At 39.5% G+C, this 25,709-nt stretch overlaps 2 protein-coding genes across 7 annotated transcripts in view; one reads left to right on the forward strand and one right to left on the reverse strand.

The window, feature by feature from the left end:
- P4HA1 (prolyl 4-hydroxylase subunit alpha 1) overlaps positions 1 to 23,537 on the reverse strand; it is a 69,377-nt gene extending 45,840 nt beyond the window's left edge. For 5 of the 6 annotated variants that reach the window (XM_063435329.1, XM_063435328.1, XM_063435326.1 and 2 more), the window contains exon 1: positions 12,869 to 13,069. The gene's annotated coding sequence lies outside the window, so the exon portion shown is untranslated. Of the gene's footprint in view, positions 1 to 12,868; positions 13,070 to 23,437 lie in introns of those variants that run through there. The other variant, XM_063435330.1, reaches the window with a different exon arrangement.
- Positions 23,538 to 23,697: 160 nt separating this feature from the next.
- NUDT13 (nudix hydrolase 13) overlaps positions 23,698 to 25,709 on the forward strand; it is a 103,948-nt gene continuing 101,936 nt past the window's right edge. The window contains exon 1 of the mRNA XM_063433737.1: positions 23,698 to 23,755. The gene's annotated coding sequence lies outside the window, so the exon portion shown is untranslated. The remainder of the gene's footprint in view (positions 23,756 to 25,709) is intronic.

Consider the following 25,709-nt stretch of genomic DNA (forward strand, 5'->3'; position numbering starts at 1 on the left):
AACCATGCAGCAACCAAGCACAATAATTCTACTGTCACTACACAGTATCTATTAACTCATCCTTTTTAACACATGCCTTTATATCTTCTTTTTCAGTTGCCAATACGGCAACATACAATTCTCTTGAAAACTGAGTAATATGGTCTTCCCTGACCACCATCTTACGTCAGTCTCAACTGATGACGTTGATCTTTTCGGTACTCCAATCAAATGTTTGTGCGCCCTATTTAAAAGCCTAACCGGCTATGATCAAGTTCCCCTTGAAAAGCCGCCTTACCGGCGAAACCCGCGTCGGGGTTTTTCGGATCCCTCCTAGCCACATACCCTCTGCACTTGCATTGATCCGTTCTGATATCACTATTCTAATGAACCGTTATCTATGATTTTGGCATGCCGGGAGGGAACCTAACAATTTAGCCGCATAGATCATCTGAGGCTAATTCACTCTTAGCGCTTTCGGCGCACAGACACAAACTTTTTCGTACGAGACAAACACATTACAGACACCTAGATGCTAGTGTGTTAGTTTAGATAAGAGAGGTGCCCTCGAAGGCACAGTTGTACTCTGAGAATTATTGAGAATTATTAAGGTTTTAGCCGCATACACTATTGAAGGCTATAACACTTTCAGTGCTCTCAGCGTACAGACACGAGTTTTCCTTGCACGCAATAAACATTACAGATACTTATACGCTAGCGAGTTAGTTTGAATGAGAGGTGCCCTTGAAGGCACAGTTTTATTCGGAGGATACATTTTTTCTCTTTTCCTCCTCTCTACCACTTGTAGTCAGCTCCTCCACCTGGCAGGTGCCCTTGAAGGCACAGTTATATCTTTATTTCTTCTTTCTATATCTATATTGGGGTTATATATAATCAGCTACCCTTAAAGGAGGTGCTTTCTCAGGTTGTAATCTCCCTCATATTACAATCTGCACAACTCTCATTGTTAGTCTGACAATTCCTAACAATTCCTAGACTGCAGCTTGTATCTGAGAACTACATTAGACAGTATCTTTTGCTACATAATTTCGATGTTAAACTTTCATGTAGTATCATTTGTAACAAAATACTTTTTATGAACTACAGCCGCAGATAAGCTCTATTTTACAGCCTGACAAAATTCAACAGAGTACTCTTGATACACTGTAACCGTGGATAAACTGTAACAGCAGACATTTCAAACAACATCTCCGTTTTTTAGATGCTGTTTGTCTGTTTTAAATCTTACATTTCTGCATATTATCTCTTTATGCCTTTCTATGCATATATCTAGACATATTAAGAGCAATGTGTGAAATGATCACTTTGTATTTCGTTCACTATTAAAGTTATATTTTAGATTATACATTATAGGCAGTTTATTCTCTTCCTGCTTTCAACCACAATTCGTTTAGGGTTAACCCCTTTACTGCCTTTATACTTTATCCGTACACCAGGCTTCCACCCTGTGAAACTTTCACAATAACCATGTTGTAGCCCATTAAAAAGATGAGCTACTTATCAATCACAGAAACCAAATAGTTAGCAGAATAACGGGATCATTTCTCAATCTACTTTTGTTCTTTGCAGAATGAGCTGTTCGGGACTAAACTAAGACACCCTAGAAAGTAAGGAGTATATTTCTGGACCATTCAAGTTTGGGAGAGCAAATGTTTAACATGAAGATGCAAAAACGGTCTGCACCAGTGATGCAACTCTGGTAACATTGTTAAACATATTATGGCAAAATGTTCCAATACTTTGTAACACGACACTCCTTGGTCCAACTGCCCACTTGTTCACAACTGTTTGTGACCAGCACCTACAGCTCAATAAGGAATCTAGCACAATACCTTATTTACATATGACACCACAGCAGTAAACTCAGATGACACCTCATGTCAGTTGAAAGATACCGGAGGAATACTAGAAACAAGTGTAGAAAATTTAAGATTTGTAGTTTAATTTTACATTTTGTTTTAAAAATACAAATCAAGGGGCGGAGCCGAGCGCCAGACGAGAACGGTCGCATCACCTCTGAGCTCCGGACAAATGGCGGCAAAAAGGCCCTAAAACGAAGCCCTGCGGCAATTGCAGAGGCATTCTATCACCCCCCGGGGAAACCCCAATAAATGAGCAACAGGCGGATGCCTTTTTTGTATCCACAAACGGGCAGAAAGACCCAACGGAAAACCGGGGCCTACACAGCCTACCAAGCCACGAGGCTAGCGCACGAACTTACAGCCCTGAGGGTGCACCAGGACGCCTACCTGCAGACTGAGACAGCTGTGCCTGACGACTACAGCATGGGTAGAAAATCCCCAGAGACCCACACAGACCACAAGCAGGACCACACAAGACATAGGCGACCTGCTGCAAAGACCAATGGCGCCCAAGATGGCGGCCTCACCAGATCGCACAAGTACCTCCCACGATGAAGGGGAGCAATCTGGAGCTGAACATGAACAATCAGCCGCTCATCCAATAAGGGATCCACAAACTAACAGAATTAACCTCACACCGGCTACTAAGCAAGACATAGCCGACCTGTTAAAAGAAATGAGACAAATGCACGCAGCAGATATGGACTTGCTAAGGACCGAAATGCAAGCAGTAATTACACGCACCCAAGCCACTGAAGAGAATATCCTCGACCTGAAACAAGAGGTAAAGGGGCTAAAAGAACAAGTAATATTCATGCAGACATCCCAGTCCAGCCTCACTACGAGAATGGACCTAGCAGAGGACCGCAACAAGCACACTAATTTAAAACTAAGGGGGATACCGGATAGCGTAGACTCCACAGAATTACCCCACTACCTCAGACGCCTCACAGCTACGCTCGTACCACACGCCCAAGCCAAGAAATTCACACTAGACGGCTTCTTTAGGATCAGAAAAGCAAGACAAGCCCCAGCCACAGCTCCACAAGACGTCATCATCCGATGCCACTCTGTGGCAGACAAAATCAAGATCCTTACAGCAGTCAGGGGAAAAATGCCACTTGCTTTTGAGTCATCCCACATTACATTCTACCAGGACTTAACAAGAAACACGCTGTTGTGGCGCAGGTCCTTGGCACAGGTGACGAAGCTAAAATGGAGTATAAATGGACTCTAGCAAGGACTCTGACCGTAATCAAAAGCGGTACCACACGCAATCTCTCTTCACTACAGGAGGCAAAACAGTTCCTGCGTGCACTGGGCATTCATGTCGGACCCGCAGAACAAGAAACTCCCACGACATCACACACCTGGGATCCTGACAGAACGACTCTATTCATCCCCAGGAACACTGAACACCGAAGAGAACTGACCTGAACTGTAAAAATTGTAGCCAGCAAACATACCGTGCATTGAATGGTTACTGCGTTACCTTCTGTTTTACTTATGGTTTTACTTGTTGTTTTACCACTTATTTTATTATTGTATTGCTGTAACATACGCAACATCGGACGCGACTTACTCTGACGCAGAGTACACCAAATGCTCCAGGGAGAATACACCTTCTCCCACCCCCCGCGACTTCCTCGGTAAGGAGTCAATTCCCAACCCACTGGACGATCGCTGAGACACAAATGGGCTCAATAAGCGACAACCGCTTACCCAAACACAAACACACGCTGACACACGCAGACTTTACAGTACCCACTCGTAGACATAACATTACTGGGGACAACCACTTGCACAAACAACCAAACCCAACATGGAACACAACAGGGGGTACAAACGTGCAACTAGCTATCTCCAGACAGACAACCCTTTGGTTCTTTACCCCCCCATACTACTAAACTCCTGGCACTGGAAGAGAAAAAAGACACCCCTCAATTTACCCCAAAGTTGCCTCAGTTTGACACCAACTGACCCATAAAATCAATTAAAATGTGCAGAACTAGCTGACACCACAGATTAGAACTGACTGACTGACATCTGCCTAACTATGTTGTGATGTCATGAAACACTCGAACACCCGGAAGGCTGTTGTGGCCATACGGGCAGTATTGTAACTAACCTTGCACGCAAAAATAAAGAATTGAAAAAAAAAGAAAAAAAAATACAAATCAAGATCATATATTGGCTAAACTAGGTCACTTTATTGTGAACATTGTAACGGACCGTTTCGCTCACAAGGGGATAAAAAACGTTTAGGCGATAATCCCCTTCCAGATAGACCAGCAGCTACTGCAATCACCAACCTCCCGAACTCCAAACTGCACGTATTCACCAACTCTCGAACAAGAGAGACACGAACCCTGGAATCAGCCGAACAGGAAAACCCTGGAAGCAGCCGAACAGCTTACACTCCTGGCAATCGGCATACAGTCAAATTCCCCCCAAGAATGAGACGACACTTCACTTTGAGGGTTAAAACAGGAATTCAGGTGCTGGGACACCCAGCCTGGTTTTTATTACAGTTGCTGCAAATACAGGACCGCCCACAGGGAGGGATAAAACAACCAATCATATCCCAGTTACATCCCACATATTCCCTCCCCTTATCCTGAGAGGAAACTCAATTACACATACAGTTAAAACATACTTTCTACCCAACTTTCATAACTCTAAAACCATACATCCAATCTTAAAAATAACATTCAGACTCAGCATACTTTAAACATAAACACTCTCAAAAATCATACCAATCCCTTCAGTGGATAAAAAGTTAGACGGAAGTTATTTTATGACCGACCGCAAGCACATTTTCTTGCCCAAAACAGTTCCATGGATTTGGGCTGTGCAGTCGGTCAATTTCCTGCATAAAAACGGCTAAGTCCCGTTCGAAGTGTTGCCGGTACTTCGACGGTAAGGGTCGGTGGTGTTCGAAGTTAAAATGGCCGCCGCCACGTGGTCCTTTGTCCGATGCCGGTCACTTCGGCAACTGCATCCGAAGTGCCATATAAAAAGTGCCAATCCTTCTCCCACATTATTTAAAGGGCCAGAATGAGTGACATGCACTCTGTTAGGGCCGAACACTGTTTTTAAAGGGCCCAATCTCCCAGGGCCATAGTCCAAAGGCAGCAGGCGGGCAACCAGGCTTCTTCAGTTAACAGTGGCGAGGTTGGTTTCGCCACAAACATGCACAGAGCACATCTAAGGAGACCCTCGAAGCCCAGAAAACATTTAATCTTAAAGGACCACTATAGGCACCCAGATCACTTCAGCTCAATTAAGTGGTCTGGGTGCCAGGCCCCCCTAGTTTTAACCCTGCAGCTAAAAACAGCAGTTTCAGAGAAACTGCTATGTTTACACTGCAGGGATAACCCAGCCTCTAGTGGCTGTCTTCCCGACAGCCGCTAGAGACGCTTCCGTGATTTACACTGAGTAACTCGCACTTATTTGACGCTGGACGTCCTCACGGAGTCCAGTGTCAAAAGAGATCCCCATAGGAAAGCATTGAGTAATGCTTTCCTATGGGCGGGTTTGAATACGCACGTGCCTCTGGCCGCGCATGTGCATTAGGCTCAACTCGAAAGCGGACGCTTATGGAGGAGGGGAGGTCACCAGTGCTGAGGGAGCCCGGCGCTGGATTAAGGTAAGCAAATAAATTGTTAATGGTTAAAATGGTTAATTTATTAATTTAATTTTTCGCCGCTAAACATTTGTATTCCTAACGTTTTAGTGTTCCTTTACTGAAACGGTTTTGGGGCATAGGGTCTGCCCCTTTTCCCTCAAAAGTTAAACATTGCTATTTCTCAGAAACAGCAGTGTTTACATTTGACTGAAACGGTTTATACTGACAGGCCATTCCTCCTTAATCCCTTAAGGACACATGACATGTGTGACATGTCATGATTCCCTTTTATTCCAGAAGTTTGGTCCTTAAGGGGTTAAAGGGTCACACCAATTTAAAAACAGTGTCCTGGTAAAACAGTTTTCTGTTGTAAGTCTTGCCGCCATGGTTCCCACTCTCTTAAAAATGAAACACCTGCAACTCAATGTTAGACCAAGTTCTCCCTGCAGCCCAATATTCCTCTGAGGACATAACTCCCCCTCACTTGACGGGTGTCACTAAGGATGGGCTGATAGGAGGACTGTACTGCCCTGGGGCATCTGTCACCAGCATTCTATACGTGCTGCTGACAGATGTTGCAATTGGCAGCAAAGTGCCTCTAAAATGTTTCATTTCTCAGCCTCCAAAGCACCTTAACCACTTCAAACCTTATGATTTTATGCCTGGAGTAACAATTCATGACCTTCGAAAACAGGAGGGCTTCACGTTCAGTGTCATGACACTCCGCATGATGCCGCCAAACATTTGTAATGTAGCAAAAGATAAGACAAAAGTTATAACTAATGATGTCATGAGAGGAGATCTGCGGAGAGCAGATAAACCTGTTGCTGGATTAAATACCCCCCCCCCCATAAAACCTAAACAGTGGGTAGTAATCTAAACAGTAACAGGAACACTGAAACATTAATAGTAAATATACGTATATTTAATGTTAGTGTTCCTTTAATAGTTGGTGTAGAACATACAGATTATCTACACTGTAAGCGACAGGATATTAAATTGAAAATATGTATAATTGTTGCAGCACGATTTGTATAAATGTTATACGTGTATTGGGTAGAAAAATGTTTGCGTGTTTAACACTGCATTATTGGCAGGAATTCTTGAAGCCTATTAAATTTTCAACGCTTCTGGATGTTCAACAAAAATTATCGATGGATGCAATATGAAAAAGATATTTTATGGATTTTGTTATACAGCTGGGAATGCATATTCACAATGAATGTGTCAATCTTCTATAGATTCTGAACATGTACAAACGCAAAATAATTATTTATCAATAGTGGTCATAGCCAATTTTATGATCCAGTTAACGGAGCAACATCACATTAATACCAAAGGAATGGGACGTATCAAGCCATGGACTGGAGCATTATAGCCATTAATGATACATTTATACGGTGAAAAACATTGCCGCTTTATCAGTTGACATCATATCTGTGTCATCAAATTATGTAATATCAATATACACACTATAATATATATATATATATATATATATATATATATATATCTTAATTACATGCATGTTTTCATTGGGGTATATCTACTAAATAGTGATTTCGGTTTTGTTTGTTTTTCCTGCAGTGCAGTGCCCATTCCAATGGTTTCTCCAACCACCATGACCACTTAATCTTTTAGAAGTGGTCATGGTGGTAGCAATCGGTCTGTGCAGTGTTGCACGATACCTGGATTGTATTAAAAATTTTAATATACTCCTGGTACCAGTGTAACGGTGCCGGGAAAAAGAAAACTATAGTTCTACCAGAAAGTCGCATTCCTTTAAAGGACCATTAAAATCATGCAGATCACTTCAGCTCAATTAAGTTGTCTTGGTGCTGTGGTCCTGTCATTTTAATCCTCTATAAGAGCGACGCGGGAAGATGCCCGGGCGACAGCGCCAAATGTGAGTAAAAAGCCTTTTCATTTTTTTTTTACTCCAAACTGCAGCTTGAGCACTATAGTGTTAAGAATATCCTATCACTACAAAGAGAAATTAAAGGAAAAGGATAAAAAGTATACTACCACCACCAACACTGGGTCAGGAGGTGTGAATTAAGAGTATAAAATATAGCAGAATGGCAAGGACAGCAGGAGAGGATGGATGATGTTAGCAAGGGATTGTTAGATATAACCAACATATAGTTCGAGTAGTGGTGAATCATGGGAAGAGAGCAGCAATACAATATCATAATTTCTACATTTATAATGTCTAAAGAGGTGCTGTGATCTCTGCTCATTTTTACCCTCCTGCTAAAATATTGCCAGCAAGTCAAAGTAAAAAAAAAAATAAAAAAAATTGGATATCATTTAACACTGTGATAAATGAACATCTTCAAAGGGATATTCTTCTGCTGCCTCCGTCCAAAGAACAAAATGGTTATTTATACCTTGCACAAAAACACTAGAAGGCCTTATTGCTTCACAGAGCAGGGAGCACAGCAGAGGGCTAACACAGATTGATTTAAGGAAGTCTCGGAATGTACTCTGGCTCATGCAGAGGAAGCTACCAGATTCAGACACTATTAAAGAAACACAGTTGTGTTATGAATACAAAAAAAACTGTATTGCTAACACTATAGTACTTCTCTGCCCCACTGCCCCCCTCCCCCCCCCCCTCTCTCGTCCCCACTTTCCTATGGGGGATTCGAAGATACTGGATGTCCTCATGCAAAGTGTGAGGACGTGCAGTGTCTTTTTTTTTTTTTTTTAAAGTGTCGTTCATTTCTATGAAGCAGCAGGAAGTGCCCCTAGGGGCAGTTTGGTAGACAGACACTAGAGGCAGACTTTACCCTGCAATATAGACATTGCAATTTCTCTAAAACTGCAGAGGCCCCCACAGAAAAGCAGTGATACAATGTTTTCCCATGAGCAAATTTGAGTGTGTGTTGCGCTCGCAGCACATGCGCATTAGGCCTCCTCTATGAGAAGCATTTGATTGGACATGGCCAGGAAGCAGATGTTATTGCAAACAATGGGGGTTCCATTGCTGACTAGGGACAGGGACACTATAGCGCGATAGTCATTCTTTAACAACAACTTCCGTATATATCTGCAAGGTTTATAGGTCTTGTTCTCACTCATATAAAACTCATGAACTTGAAAATCCTAAGGAATTTATTTTATATGTTCAACTCTAAGTTGATTCCACCACTCCCCCCCCCCCCCCCCCATTATCAATGATACATTTTGTATGATTAAAAGTAAATAAAATAATTAAAAAAAAAATACATGGCTAAACACCAGTCTGAAGTGTCCCTTAAAGAGTTACTACAGTTTTTTTTGTTTTAATCATACATATATTTTTATACCTTATGCCACGTTGGGCACTATATATCCACCCTCCTTTTATAGTACCAAAACCCTGAAAAATAAAGGATTGCAGGGTTCTTCCATGCCCTGTCCATCATAACGCTGCATCACCCCTTTCTTCTCTACGGTCATAGAGAAGCCACTGAGTGGACCAATCTCCAGACTCAAAGTAGATACACACGCTCTGAACCAGAGAGGGAGGGGATAAAAAAAAAAAATAAACCACTACATGAATAATTGTGCCCTCCTTTCCCACCTGCATTTCCAGAGGGTGTGATGATCTAGGCTTCATTGGGGGTTCATAGGGGAGCAAGAATAGAAACTCACTATATGTGTTGTCAGTGCCTTCTAACTACAGACGTATTTGTTGCACCAACCTTGACATTAGACAGTCCAGAACAGAATTCCGGGCTTCCCGAGTCACGTGTGCTGGGGTATATCTAGCCCCCTGGCACACAAGTGCATATTTCTATGTTAAGCGTTTAAAGAGGAAAAAGAAGAAGTCATGGAGGTTGGAATAACCCTTTACAGAGCTTTTGCTTACATAATCCACATTGAACTTTTAATCACTTGCATTGCTCATTTATCTAGTAATGAAACAGTTAAACTCTTGACAAGATTCCAAGTATCACTACACAAAAACATCTGGAACTTTTATATGATTACAGAAAATTCTCTAATGGGACTATTAATCTAAACATATCAAACATTTTATATAAAATACCTTAATCTATGCATCATATCCGGATTGGGAAAAAAAAAAAAAAGTGTTTTGTTTTTTTTTTAAATTGGCTCATTCCACTTGGGAAGATTTACAGTAATCAAGCAACTATTAACCCATTCAGGAGCAGGGTTGGGCAAACCTCATGTTATCAATGCAGGCCTGGCATGTCATTGGCCATGACGGAGTTAATCATCCAATTTCAGGCTTTTAAATGGTTCATGTTAAAAGCGAACAGGAGTAGTTTACTTTTTTCTTTTAATTAATAATAAAAAAAAAGACTATTCTATTCAAACACACCGGTTACCAATGAAAATAACATATTTCTTGGTTACTGTACTAGACTGGTATGATCTTGTCACACTAAAAACACCCACAACCCATCTACTATACACGTGTACAGCATATGAACACGTTAAGCAAGCCATTAACCCAGCTCTAGGAGTCACGTAAACCTGGGGTCTTACAAAATTCTGACCACACCCCTTATAGTATTTCTTCTGATGTGAACAGGCTAGTGATGAGGAACACATCTGCAAATGAATTTAGTGTTCACACACACACACGGAAATCCTTAAATAGGAAGGCTTTTTATTCTTATATAAAATCAGGTGATTTATGTGTCTGTTAGTCCACCCATTGTACAGCGCTACGGAATTTGTTGGCGCTATATATAAACATTAAAATAATAATAATAATAATAATAATAGAGACACAGAAACCAGTGCGCTCATCTGGTCATTTTTGTACCATCAAGATTAATACTACTGCAGCTATGTACCCAGTAGGGTATTCCTGCAGGTATCAGTCATACACAAGATTGGCTTTGCAATAAAAAATTAGAAAGCACGCACAATAGGTTAGCATCACATTAATTTTGAGTAATGAGTTTTTGATAAAAAGCATCATAGGGGGAACAAGGAACGCTGTATTTCAGCCAATGGGGTTGTAAAAGCTGGATCACTAAGCTTAAGTAGACGACGATCAAGAAGGAGAGAAATAATGTATACATATATTAGAAAATTAAAAAAAAAAAATTATATATATATATTTTTTTAATATATTTTCATTAAAAAAAAAAAAAAAAACAGAAGTAGAATAGCTAAGCAGATATCAACTTGGCTGTTCGTGCGGTTTAATGTGACAACTTCAAATTTAAACTACGAAAAGTAATTTGTTTACTATTAAATAATTAACACAATTGACAATAAACCAAAACTTAAGAAAAACACACTGCCCCCTTTGGAGACATAAGACCAATTGGAGTATTGAGAAATAATTGAGAGGAAAAAAAAAAAAAAAAAAATGACACGGGCTGTGTACCAAAAGGGAAGCATTTCCTAAAAATTTAAGCAAAAGCAAATAAAGTAGCAGAAACGGCTTGTTTAAAGAAGTTTTTGGCCTGAATTTGAAAGGTTGGTGTTGGAATGTGTTGCCACGTATATATATACCCCTCCCCCAGCAGGGGAATGTCATCCTGACAAATCTCCCCCCAGACACACACACACACACATACTCTATTCTCCAGAAGGAGGATAGAACTATATAAAATTGCTTCAGACATTGTTGGTCTCCTTCAGAGCACGTCAGCTCCCAATCCCCTCAGCACTGATTTCAGTTTCTTCCATCCCAACAGTTGGCAAATTGAGCATGATCTCTCAAAAAAAAAACTGCCCCTTTTTCCATATAAGTCACACAGAAGAAACGTAACGATTCAGCTAGAATTTTCTATCGAATGAAACCATCTTCCGGAGGAAAAAAGAAGAACTGCTTCTGGTATTGAACTAGAATTCTTACTAACAGCACAGAGTAACTGCGTGCATGGGCACAGTCAAAAAAAGATTAATATGAAGTACAGAACACACAAACTGTATATTTTTTTTGTAGAACACAAACAGGCTATTACATGTTAAATATCCCCATTGTAAATTTGTAAAGCACTGTAGAATACGTTAGTACTATAAAAATAGTAATATTAATTTAATCTAGAAGCACCACAACGGATTTTGCATTCAGGAAGTATTACTTTACTGAGAGGGTAGTGGACACATGGAATAGCCTTCCAGCTGAAGTGGTAGAGGTTAACACAGTAAAGGAGTTTAAGCATGCGTGGGATAGGCATAAGGCCATTCTAACTATAAGATAAGACCAGGGACTAATGAAAGTATTTAGGAAATTGGGCAGATTAGATGGGCCGAATGGTTCTTATCTGCCGTCACATTCGATGTTCTATGTTTTGTAAGGTAAATAACCCCAATATGAAAAGTTTGTTAAACCAGTACCCTTAATATCAACATTTCTCATTACAAACTATTAAGACTGAATCAAACTATTATTGGTGCACCCTCAGGTAAATTTAGACGTATATATTCAATATTAAAGAGAATAAACCGATTTGAAAGGGGTTTAACCCCTTAAGGATCAAACTTCTGGAATAAAAGGGAATCATGACATGTCACGTGTCCTTAAGGGGTTAATGGATTAAACTGTCTGGTGCCATGGGTACCCACAAGTAAATTACAAAAAATAAAAGCTACCACAACTTGCTGCCTAGTACATAGCCAAATATTTAGATGTGTGTGTGATTAAACACATACACACAGCTTATAATAACATGGTTTCACTCAACTTTTTAAGAGAATAGGATGTGAAAAAAAAAGGATTTAGCATTTCCTGGAAATATTCATGTCAAGAAAAGCCAATATTGAAGTGAGCTGCTCTTGAGAATCCTTGAGTGAAATGCCTCAGAATAAAGCAAATATGAGGGCTATAGGAATGAATACTCTAGTCACCTTTTTGGTGTTAAAGAGGTGCCAGAGGTTAAACTATGGAGTACAAAGCAACAGGAGAGAAGTCAAGTTTACACATACTAGGTAGAATTCAGACAGGTAAAATCAAATAAAGGTTTTATTCTGATCTGCTTTGCTCTATAGTAAGGGGGGCAATACATAGATGGCCATGTATAAACTCCTCTAGAAAACAGAACAATTACACTTTGAAGCCAATGTTATGTCGTATCAACACACATTTACATATAATGGATTTAACATTAAATCTAGTTGCAAGTGGGGTTAAGGATTTATTCAAGACACACGTACACCTGCATGCAAAGCTATGGATTAAGCAGAAAAAAAACAAAAACAATTAAAAATAAATAAATAAATAAAATATATCAAGGTGCAGGCTTCTGGTCACGGTTAATTAATGGCACCTATTAAAAGAGCTGCAGACTCGTTAAGTACTAAATCTGCTGAAAAGCACTTAGTGCAACTTGCAAACTAAGTTTTCCTAGCAACCCACATGGGGAGAAGGAGAATGTCTCCTGCAGGGACTAGAAGCACTCACCTCCCTCCCTGTGTGTTAATCAGAGCAGATTCAGTCCAGCACCTCTCCACATCAAGTGAAGAATCTCTGTGCCCAGTCCCAGCGGAGTGTGAGCCCCAGGCTCTGGCCCGTACTTTATAACACCCCCTTCTCCTCTCCACCCCCTCTAAATCTCAGCCTACAGTCCAAGCGCTCTACGTGATCCTTTAGACTCAGGCAGGAGAAGGCGGCGCATGCGCGGAAGGGAGGCTGCAGCTCAATGATCACATGCGCTTAGAACGTTCTTTCGAGCGTTGACGGGAATTGCCGAAGTAACAGCTATTTGAAATGCGTTGGGAGCTTTGGTTTTTTTCTTACAGGAGAAATGAACTTAAAGGCTACTCTGGTGTCTAGTTGTGTCATGCTGCAAGTAGTCTGAGTAGTATATAGGAAATGTAACAAGGATCACTGTGATGTTTAATATGGAATTATAGTATTACAGCTGTTGCTTTGGATCACCCTATGGTTTGCTTTTATTAAAGATGCATACACACAAATCATCCTACAGAGAAGCAATTGTTTCAGTGAGTCCTAAAGTTTATTATTGCATAGTCAGTCACAGAAAATAACACATGGTCACTACTACTGAATTCAACACAAGAGGTGGCAGCAAATGCTAGATCCCTCCTAAAATTCTGAGTGGGCAGTAGTGTAAATTGAGATACACATGCCTAGATAAAATTACACCAATTTCCAGAGAATGATTAAAGGGTTACTCCAACATCCATTACCATGTTTTGAAGCGGTCATGGATGAAGGAATCAGTCTGTGCAGTGTTTCAGCTGGATTGAAGCGCTGCACATCCAGAGTTATTTGCACTTTTGTACCAGGGACTAGTTACGCCCCTAGCACTCGTGACTTTGGCAGCCCGGAACGGTGTTCCCTACTGCCTAATGTTAATTCTAGGAATATTTTATTGAAGGATCTGAGATGTGGCAGAATATCTATGGAATCCAATATATCATTAAAGGATTACTCCAAGCACCATGACAATTCCAATGTTTTGAAGTGGTGATAGTGCTTGGAGTCTGTATGTGAAGTGTTTCAGTATAAAAACGCTGCATATACTGGGATAGATCGTCTGCAAGTGGTGTAACTCCCCCTTTGGCAGCGTCATTAGTACATTATTAGCCAGCCCAGTTCTGGGCTCACTAATGTAAATTATTTTCATATTCATTAGTTGAGTGCAACTAGCGGACACTCTCAGCCAATGAATCAATAGCAGGATTAGCCTGCGGCTTTTGCAGCTCTGCAACCCAAGGCACCGGGCGTGACTCAGGTGAAATGGCAAACTGTTGTTAATCTGTTTGTCCCCTTGTGGGAAACAACACCAGGAAACTCATATCATAAACAAACATAGTGGGCTGTGGTAGGATGCTTGGAGTAACCCTTTAATTGTCTTCAACCAATGTCTAGCAGAATTATTCATTAAATTGTAAATATCAAATGTTAGCCTACGAAAGTCAAACTGAAAAAAATAAATAATTCCCCAAATCAGATATGATTTCAGTTGAATTATTTTGGCCTAAAATCTGAAACACCCTCTTCACTGAATTGCAAAGTGCAATATGGGGGAAGTCCTAATGCGAGCATTGTGCTTGCCACGCATGCGCATTAGGTCTCCACGCTGGCTGACATCGGAGGCAGTTGGCAGAAGGGGGTGCACTATAGGGAGTTATAGTGCCAGGAAATCAACTGTGTTTTCCTTTCAATAAAGTGTTAAGGTCGCCTCCAATTATGTTGGTGGGCTGAGTCACAATGATAATCTTGCTCTCAGGGCAGATTGTATTAGTTTAAGCTTGGTTTTAAAGCAAAAATAGAAAATAAACAACATTAAACAGTGCTGTGCTAAGTATTACACACAATGTGACAAATATAACATTATTACATAGCCATAAAAAAAAATGCTGGTGTGCCTGAAAAAACAAAAAAAAACAAACAAAAAAAAAACACACACTACTTGGAGCAGAAAATCCTTATACAAAAATATAAATATTGTACAATATTACCCTATTGGTATTGTTTTGCCTTTTCCTTTCCTATACGGCAGTACACTAGAAGGACCTGGGATCCTGAGATTCAGTGGGGTTTTCCCCTCTTCATGCACATCCATAGCCAGGATTTTGTGGCTTTTGTAAAATTGAGTTTGCTTTCACAAGGGTTTCAAGGGATTTATTATATTTTGTATAAAGATTTTCTGCACCATGTACTGTTTTTGAATTTTAAGCACACTAGAATGGTTAGTGGTTATGTAAGTATTGTGTGTAATATTTAGCGCAGCACTGTTTTATGTCATTGCTGGTTTTTGCACTTTATTTTTGGCGTTTACAACCGTTTCACAATTGATTTAGCTTATTTTAAATTTAGGCGCAGTGCACAGCTTTTGATGTTTATTTTGGTTTTAAAGTTTATTACATTTTTACATTTTTTTAAATTTGTTATGCTTTTATTGCAATTGTTACGAGCAATGCCTCTGAATCCCTTTAAATAAAAGGTACAGCCTTTATATCCATTTACACTACAGTCTTTGTATTTATTTAAAACTATTGATATAATAATTTGGAAAAGACTAAACAGTCACTCAGAATAAAACAAGACTTTATACAGAAGGGGTACGAAGAAAATAACATTGAGAAATCAAGAATAGAAGTAAGAGAAAGAGATAGGAGAGAATTGTTGAAGCACAACCCCAAAAGTAACGAGAAAGCGAAAATAAACCAAGTAATGTACCCTTTATGTGTGATTTTAGCAGTAAGAATAGAAAAGTGAAAAGTATTATCAAACAAAACTGGCACATATTACAAAAGGATCCTGTCATAAAGTCTTAAAAGAAGTTTTAATGGATCAACCTAAAATTATACATAGAGGGGTCAGTAATATTAAGAGCCATGTGGTAAGAAGTAACCTAAAAGAGGAAATGGGCACTTATCAATATAGTGAAAATGTAGGGTTTTATGGTTGCGGACAATGTACGGCATGCAAAAGCACAAATAATCATAGGTGTATAATAAAGGATTTTAATTCGGAGACTCAGAAATTTAAGACGAGAGTTTATAACTTTCTACACGAAGAATGTGATCTATTTGCTTATATGCCCGTGTGGATTCAAATATGTAGGCAGAACAACAAGACCGTTATATATAAGAATAGAAGAACACATACAAAATACATCGCGTATCACACCACTTTAACAGCATCACGATAACCCCAGGGAAATTACATTTATGGGAATAAAAAAAATAAAAAAATATATAAGGATTAGAGAGGAGGAGATTAGAATAAAGCTATAGGAAAAATAGAAATGGAGTGGATCTATACTTTAAATACAATGATCCCTCAAGGTCTTAATAGCGACTTTGAAATATGCCATTTTTTTTAAATAAAAATAATTTTGTAGAATTGATTATTCTAAAGTATAGACCTTTGGCCCACCACCTGTGGACAGCATAGGAAAAATAGTTGTCAGTATAAAGGTGTAGTCTCTTTCGATCATATTAAAATCTATTCATTTACCCACTGTTTTTGTATCTATAAGTCAAATATTGGAAGCTACACTTTTAGAATTGATATACTGAAAAGAAAAAGTATGTGAACCCTTTGGAATGATATGGATTTCCGCACAAATTGGTCATAAAATGTGATGTGATCTGATCATCTACTAAGTCACAACAATAGACAATCACAGTCTGCTTAACCCTTTAAGACCGGAGGGTGTACTATTACGCCCTATTTTAAGCGGCTCTAAACGCCGCCATAATAGTACGCCCTCCGGTCTTTTGTTACTTATCCGGTCGCCGGCGATCGCGGTTGGGGGGACTCCCAGGGAGCCCCCCGCGCACGTCCTTCCTCCTGGGGGGCTCCCCGGCCATGTGAGTATATATATTCACACACACACTGTCTAGGTGTATTTTACTATATATATATATATATATATATATATATATATATATATATTATCATCATCAAATTACACGTAGACTGATACTGAATATATATATAAAAAATATGTAAATATGTTAAATAAAATTAAAAAAATATGTAAATATATAGATGTGTGTTATTTCGTTCTAACTGTATTGTGATAATATATTTATATCAAAATACACAGAACGAAATATATATATCTATATACATAAATATATACGTATATATATATCACTATATATAAATAAAAATATAAAAAAATTATATATATATATATATATATATATATATACACATACACATACACATATATTAATTCTACACATATATTTATGTAATAATTTTACATAATTAGGTATCTTAATTAATTACAATTAGCGGGACCTGCCTGACAACCCATGCCGAAAGTAAAGGGAATTTAATTTGCTTGCACTATATTTAACCAGATAACTTTCCAAGACACCATAAAACCTGTACATGGGGGTACTGTTCTACTCGGGAGACTTCGCTGAACACAAATATTAGTGTTTCAAAACAGTAAAATTTATTAAAACGATGATATCGCCAGTAAAAGTGAAGTTTTTTGCATTTTTCACACACAAACAGCATTTACACGGACGATATTATTGCTGCAATACTTTTTACTGTTTTGAAACACAAATATTTGTGTTCAGCAAAGTCTCCCGAGTACAACAGTACCCCTCATGTACAGGTTTTATGGCGTTTTCAAAAGTTACAGCGTCAAATATAAGGCTTGTGTTTCATTTTTTTCACATTAAAATTCGCCAGATTGGTTACATTGCCTTTGAGACCCTATGGTAGCCCAAGAATGAAAATTACCCCTATGATGGCATACCATTTGCAATAGTAGTCTACTATTGCAAATGGTATGCCATTATGGGTGTAAATTTTATTCCTGGGGTACTATACAGTCCCAAAGGCAATGTAACCAATCTGGTGAATTTCAATTTCAAATGTAACGGGCTATATTTGACCCTGTAACTTCCCAAAACACCATAAAACCTGTACATAGGGGGTACTGTTTTACACGTGAGACACCGCTGAATACAAATATGTGTATTTTATTGCAGTAAAAGCAAACAGTATTATGACATTGACAGTTAAAATGTCATGTAGAACTAAAAAGAATAAAAAAAATCTTATTTTCTCCCATTTTTTTCATATAAAATTATGTTTCATAGCTATATATATATATATATATATATATATATATATATATATATATATATATATATATATTTTTTTTTTTTTTTTTTTTTTTTTTTAAATGAAAGCCCTGTTTCTCCTGAATAAAATTATATATAATAAGGGGGGGTGCATTTAATATGAAAGAGGTGAATTACGGTTGGACAGACATAGCGCAAATGCCAGGTTTTGTTTATGTTTTGTTCACAACGTGTACATTTGGCTCAGTCCTTAAGGGGTTAAGCTAATAACACACAAAGAATGAAATGTTGCCATGTTCTTATTGAACACACCATGTAAACATTCACAGTACAGGTGGAAAAGTATGTGAACCCTTGGATTTAATAACTGGTTGAACCTCCTTTGGCAGCAATAACTTCAACCAAACGTTTCCTGTAGTTGCAGATCAGACGTGCACAACGGTCAGGAGTAATTCTTGACCATTCCTCTTTACAGAACTGTTTCAGTTCAGCAATATTCTTGGGATGTCTGGTGTGAATCACTTTCTTGAGGTCATGCCATAGCATCTCAATCGGGTAGAGGTCAGGACTCTGACTGGGCCACTTCAGAAGGTGTATTTTCTTCTGTTTAAGCCATTCTGTTGTTGATTTACTTCTATGCTTTGGGTCATTGTACTGTTGCAACACCCATCTTCTGTTGAGCTTCAGCTGGTAGACAGATGGCCTTAAGTTCTCCTGAAAAATGTCTTGATAAACTTGGGAATTCATTTTTAATTGGATGATAGCAATCCGTCCAGGTCCTGACGCAGCAAAGCAGCCCCAAACCACGATGCCCCCACCACCATACTTCACATTTGGGATGAGGTTTTGATGTTGGTGTGCTGTGCCTCTCTTTTGCCACACATAGTGTTGGGTATTTCTTCCAAACAACTCAACTTTGGTTTCATCTGTCCACAGAATATTTTGCCAGTACTGCTGTGGAACATCCAGGTGCTCTTGTGCAAACTGTAAACGTGCAGCAATGTTTTGTTTGGACAGCAGTGGCTTCCTCTGTGGTATCCTCCCATGAAATCCATTCTTGTTTAGTGTTTTACGTATTGTAGATTCGCTAACAGGGATGAGGGAGAGTAGCAGCAGTGCTGAACTTTCTCCATTTATAGACAATTTGTCTTACCGTGAACTGATGAACAGCAAGGCTTTTGGAGATACTTTTATAACCCTTTCCAACTTTATACAAGTCAACAATTCTTAATCGTAGGTCTTCTGAGAGCTCTTTGTGCGAGGCATCATTCACATCAGGCAATGCTTTTTGTGAAAAGCAAACCCAGAACTGGTGTGTGTTTTTTATAGGGCAGGGCAGGGCAGCTGTAACCAACACCTCCAATCTCATCTCATTGATTGGACTCCAGTTGGCTGACATCTCACTCCAATTAGCTCTTGGAGATGTCATTAGTCTAGGGGTTCACATACTTTTTCCACCTGCACTGTGAATGTTTACATGGTGTGTTCAATAAAAACATGGCAACATTTCATTCTTTGTGTGTTATTAGTTTAAGCAGACTGTGATTGTCTATTGTTGTGACTTAGATGATGATCAGATCACATTTTATGACCAATTTGTGCAGAAATACATATCTTGCAACTGTAAGTAGATGGGGCATTAAGGATCTGACTGTCTTGCCCGATCAGTTTGATATAGGCTTTATAGAGATGTTTTGAATCATCATTAATATATGGCTATATGAATATAGAACATTACAATATGATTTTCATGAGATTAAAGTATGACTAACAACATAATCCAACAGTCATGCAATTGCGTTTATATAAAATAATTGCTGTAGGATGAATTTAATATTTATGATGGGAGATTCATTCTGCCTAAATTATTAATTATATGCAACAGAATTATAACAGTTCATAATGTTGTAATACTATGTTTGATCGCTATTTAGGAGAATATAAACAGTCAAATGGTTAATCCACATTTCTTTTAGATATTTCTCTTATTTCTAATTATGTATACAGACATATGTGACATGGACATTATATACAACTCATCTGAAAGATCCCCAAATCAGATGGAATGCATATCATAGAGAAGGTCTATGTTCCATTGACGAAGGCGGAGGAGACGCAACGCGACCAAAAATGGGAACACAACTGAAAAACCACAATGAGGCTTGGAACACAGTACATACCCGGAAAGAGGGAAAATACGATTAACATCAGCTGTAGTAGTTTAACATTAACAAAGTGTCAGGAACTGCTCTGCTCTGTTCTGATGTCTGACCATGGCTTCTGGTATCCAGTACTCTTTTTACAATTTTTGTTTAGTTTTTCTATTCTGGTTTTCTTTATGCTGGGTTTTCTTGGTTCATCCCTGTATTCTGTTTCTGGAATTCCCAGTCTCCAAGATTCCTTTATATGTTGTTTGTTTTATGTTGCCACACCCGTTCCTTTTCCATGGTTCCTTTTGTTTCAGTTGGTTCCTGCAGGCAGATGCGTCAAGTCATCTGCTCCTTCCTTGCAGGCAAGTGCTGTATGTGTTTTATTATGGTTTATTTAGCAGACATTAGGCAGAGTAGGACCTGCCAGATATGGGGTACATTGACGTTGTGGCAGGCTAATGCAATGTGTGATCATATAATGTAACTAAATCCCCATAGTTTTCACATATAGTACTTAGTTATGTCTCCTCTTGTTTTGCCGATCATATCTTGTCTTTATATCGTTGTTACGGTTACCCTTAGGCTTGCTGAGAGCTGGACCGTTTAGTCATCTGGATTCCTAGTTGCTGAAGAGGGGAGAGCTGCTTTCCATAGTATTCCATACGAGTCCTGCAAGTGTAGAATCATCCCACTAGTTATAGCATAGCTAGGATACCTTTCTACCCAAAAAACGAGTCGAAGCAGCGATTTGAGGGTCAAGTAAGAACTGAGGTCTGGAACACCCAGCCTGCTTTTTATTACAGTCAGGTACACACAGACCCCTCCCAGGGGGAGGTATAAAATAACCAATAACAGCATAGCACAGCCCCCTAATGCCCTCCCCTCTGCTTGGGAGATCATTGAGTTTCCTACTGTATCTACTCAATTATCTCCAAGCTAAAACTTATGCATTTTTATACATTTTTATAACTTTCTAATTTTACCTAGTACATTAATAAAACTTATATTTTTGTGAACAACATACATTGGGGAACAACATACTCAAATTTCGTGCGAATCCGTCCAGTAGTTCCAAAGATATTAAAAAGTCCTTTTGGACCGACCGCACGCCTGTTTGCAAGTCCAGAAACAGGTCCACAGAGTCAGGCTGTGTGGTCGGTCGATGTTTAGCCGGAAAATCGGTAAAGGTCCATCCGAAGCCGGTGTTCGAATATTCGAACGCACTTCGGCTTGTGTCGAAGTGTCGAAGTACATGCGGTTTACACTTCCGCGCTGGTCGCTAGTCGGGTGGTGGTCTATTCCCATAAAACGAAATGACAAAGTTCCTTTCGACGGTCGGTTCGGAAGTTCGGCCGGGACTTAGCCTCCGCTGTGATGTCGAAGTATCGGAAAAGACACAGGTTACCGATGACCGCATTAAACTGCATTAAAATGGCCGCCGCCACGTGTTCGACTGTAATGGCGGCCGCTTCGACTACCTCGGGGACTTCGACGGCTTCGGCGGTATTCGAAGGGCCAGTTCAAATATTGCAATGCTGTTCCCAAGTAATTTACAGGTACATAATTAGAACTGGTGTTTCTGTAACAATCGTTATTTTGTATTCCCAGTCCATGTACAGTCCTGTCCATGTTCTGTTATGTTTCCCTTTTGAATTGTGTACATGTTCTGGGTTTATCTTTCTGTCCTTCTCTGGTTCTGGGTTCTACTAGTTTTGTCTTGTTTTCTTGTTTGGTGTCTATCCTAGTCTTCTTTTGTTTCTGGTACTGGATACATTTCAGCTTTCATCTGCTCTGGCTACCACTAAGCTGCAACAGGGTCTTGGTATGTGGCCGCACAAACGCTGGTGCTCAACACCAGGGGGCGTGCAGTTACCCTGCACCAGGCCCTACCTATCCACTACCACGCTGAAGACTCCGCTCATCCTCTCATCAGGCACAGGGGTCCCGGTTTTTGGACTGCCACCCTGACACAAAGAAGGTATAAAAGAAAACAAAATGGACAGGAGTCATATCATAACCGGATTGAGGAAGCCATAGGACGGCGAAACGCGTTTCTGGACTACTATTATAGACTTCACCTTACCACTTTGTATTTAATAAGCTTGTTTCATTGAATTTTATTATTTTGTATTATTTTAATTATATTGTAATAAAATCAATTTTTTTTTAAAAAAACATCTTGGACTCCAGCAGTTTAAAAGAAGGGTGCGTGGTCCTTAACCACACTAGGCATCTTTACTGAGCCAGCATACAGGCTCCACACTTGTGCATATAAAAATGCTGTTTATTCACCATATGGAAGTATAAGGGGATCTGCACCATCATTTTATTTCTTTTATCCCGAGTAAAAATAAGGAAAAAAAAAAAAATGTAAAAAAGCACCATAACTAAAACATCCAGACGGGGAGTGGTTGCCCATAATGGACCAATAAGTGATACATACCAGAGCTAGGTCACATAGGTCTGGAAATTGTGAGTGTGCAATTGGCTTTTCCATATATTTTAAATAAAAAAAAATTAAGCTAAGTGATAGAAAATAATATATATATATATATATATATATATATACACACACACACACATACATATATATACACACACACACACACACACGAATGGTCTATATATTATGCTAAGATAGCACTCTACTATTTTTCGTATATGCAATAAGTTGTGTGGTTTGGGAGACTTACACATTTAGTGTAGTAGCAGCTATGTTTTATAGAAAAAAAAACTCCAGATTGGTATACTGACAGAGTCTTATACGATCTTATATGTCTTGATCAAAGCACACACAAATTTAAGTTTGTTTTATATTGCCATAATAAGTTATGAATGTAGTCAAGCCAGTTTCAAATAGGGCTGCCAGGTCTACCACAGAGTTTGCTCAATAAACAACTAATTGCAAAGTTTTATGCTACAATAATCAAGCTGCGTTTATATGGAGACTGCGATGCGTGAAAAGTGCTGCGCTGCAAGATGCAGTGTGAATAAGCTGATAGAGGGAAATGCATTACTTTATCTGGGTGGGATCCCAGAGGAACAGCCACAAGTAATTCATTTAATTCTCTTTTGCACCATTACCCATGTTATTTACTGCTGGCCATCACTATTTACAAGCTACTCACCATCATGCAGTAGTTATATAATCCAAGGTAACCTGGTGTACAAAATATATATATATTTTATTTTTTTAATGTTTTTTTTTGTGTGCATTTCCTTCTGCAACAACAAATTACTTACTAAAGTGACCAAACCTTAATTAAACCACATACCAGCATGGAGCTTACCTCTCTTCTGTGACTAAATTATAATCCACGACGATATACCTTGAAACTAACCAGACAGGACATGTCAATGGGTTGTAAACACAAACAAGCAACCTCCTCAACATATAATGCCTGGTTAGCGCTTTCATACACAGCTGGAGCGGTCTGCCGAACTGCTCGATGGAGAATGTAGTTCTACGAGGGTTCATTCTATCAGCACGCAAAACGCAGCATGGCCCTTGTAGGGACTACATTTCCCGTGAACCCTTGCAAGCGGAAATCTTTTAAAGTCTCACAGTACTTGGCTTGACCTGCAAAAGTACATCTTGTGAAAGTAAAGTAAGTGGTTATAAAACGTGTCCATGCTCCATACCAGGACAAGACGAATACCTTATAAATACAATTATTAATGTCGCTCTATTGATTGCCATCTCTCTATGATTATAAGCCAATATCTTCTTGTTTCTTATGTAATACATCACCCTGTAAGTGTGCTGTCTTCTGAAAACATTGTGATGCATTTGTTTTGTATTTTTAATTAATATTAAGAGGTACATTTACACTGATCAAACATTGTGGCAGATTTTATTATTAGAATATAAATGTAAGAAAATTATGTTAATTTATATTAGTGCGATGCACCATGTCAGTACTAAGTCATGCACTTTAAATGATCATTACTAAAAATGTAACTGTAGCATTTTTTTTCCCCTCCTAATCTCCTAATCGTTGGATGTAGGGATAGACCGACTATCGGTTCCGCTGATTTATTAGAGACGATATTCAGCATATTTATGATTATCGGGAATCGACCCTCTAAATTCCCATTATTACCGGTAACTTACTTACCTCTCCCAGTCACTGCTGCCAACCAATGTGTATCTACGTCGCAACTTCACACCACCACGTGCAGAGCTCAGCTGAAGGCATTGTGATCAGACCGTGAATAATCTACTGTAATGTACTGGGCAGCCTGCCTGAGAGTTATAAGAGTGTGATTCCTAACACTATAGTGCCCTCTGCTCCCTCCTCCCTCATGGCCCCCCCTCCGACACATAAAGGGTTAAAAAAAAACAAAAACCTTTAAGTGACATACCCAATTCCAGCGCCGATGTCGCTCAGCGCTAGGTTGGCGCTCCGCCTCCTCTAATGACATGCAACGGGGGGGAACTAATGCACATGCACAGCAAGTGCCGCAAGAGCATTAAGCCTTCCACATAGGAAAGCATTGAAGCAATGTTTTCCTATAGGATTTTCACTGACATTGAATAGTGTTATGCAGAGTGTGAGCACCTCCAGCGTCCTTTCGGGGACTCAGAATCCCTTAAAATCACCAAAGCGCCTTTAGTGACTGTCTAACAGACAGCAACTGAAGGCAGTCTTAGTCCTGTAAACATAGTTATTGCAGTTTCTCAAAAACTGCAATGTTTTACATTACATGACTAAGTGGGACAGGAACACTAGGGGCATCTAGGTCACGTCAATGAGATGATGTAGTCTGGGTGCCTATAGTGTCCCTTAAATGCCGAAGAAGGATCAGGCAGAAATCAGAGTCAGACGGTCCAGAGGTCAGGGCAGGCGGCAATCAGCAAAATCCAGAGATCAAACAACCAAGCACTGACTGAACGTGTGCTCTGCTTATAAAGGAGTGGCTCAATCACATAACCTGGTCTCACCTGTAGAATTCATGTCAATTTGACTGACTGTGGAACTCGGTCCCATCTTGGAAGATTCATTGTCCTGGCTCTGCCTCTCAGCCACACCTCCTCTAACCTGCAGACCAATCTCCTCATGCAGCGGCTGCCATCTTGGAATGCTGGGTTCCCACTGAGTTTCCTGGCTGTGTATCGAGGTACAGAGTATGCAGACTGAGGTGCAGCAGCCACAGGCACTATAACCACTGCAGACTGACTTCCAGGGCGTTGTGGACGGCCTGGGACAGGGGAGTACCGTTTGCGAATGTGACAGCCAAACCGTGAACCTGTTTAATTTTTTTTTCTGGTAGCATCTGCAGCATGGCATTTATGAGTTTATTGAGCAGTTCCACTAATTCGATGTCTGATATACATGTCTGGAGAAAATATTGTTTTCTGCAGAAGATTCTATGAATATATATTGTGATGTAATTCCAGTAAAATACAAGTTTAGCAGGCTAAGATTGCCACAAGGCATATGTATGTATATGTGTTTGTAGTATCAGTTAGTTAATTACACGTAGCTAAGATACTGTTATCACTGTACTGACCAGGTGCAGGAATGTAAGAACTGGAATTACGCGTCCCTCTCCTTTGTA

This window comes from Pelobates fuscus, chromosome 10 (genome assembly GCF_036172605.1).
Source record: "Pelobates fuscus isolate aPelFus1 chromosome 10, aPelFus1.pri, whole genome shotgun sequence".
NCBI lineage: Eukaryota > Metazoa > Chordata > Amphibia > Anura > Pelobatidae > Pelobates > Pelobates fuscus.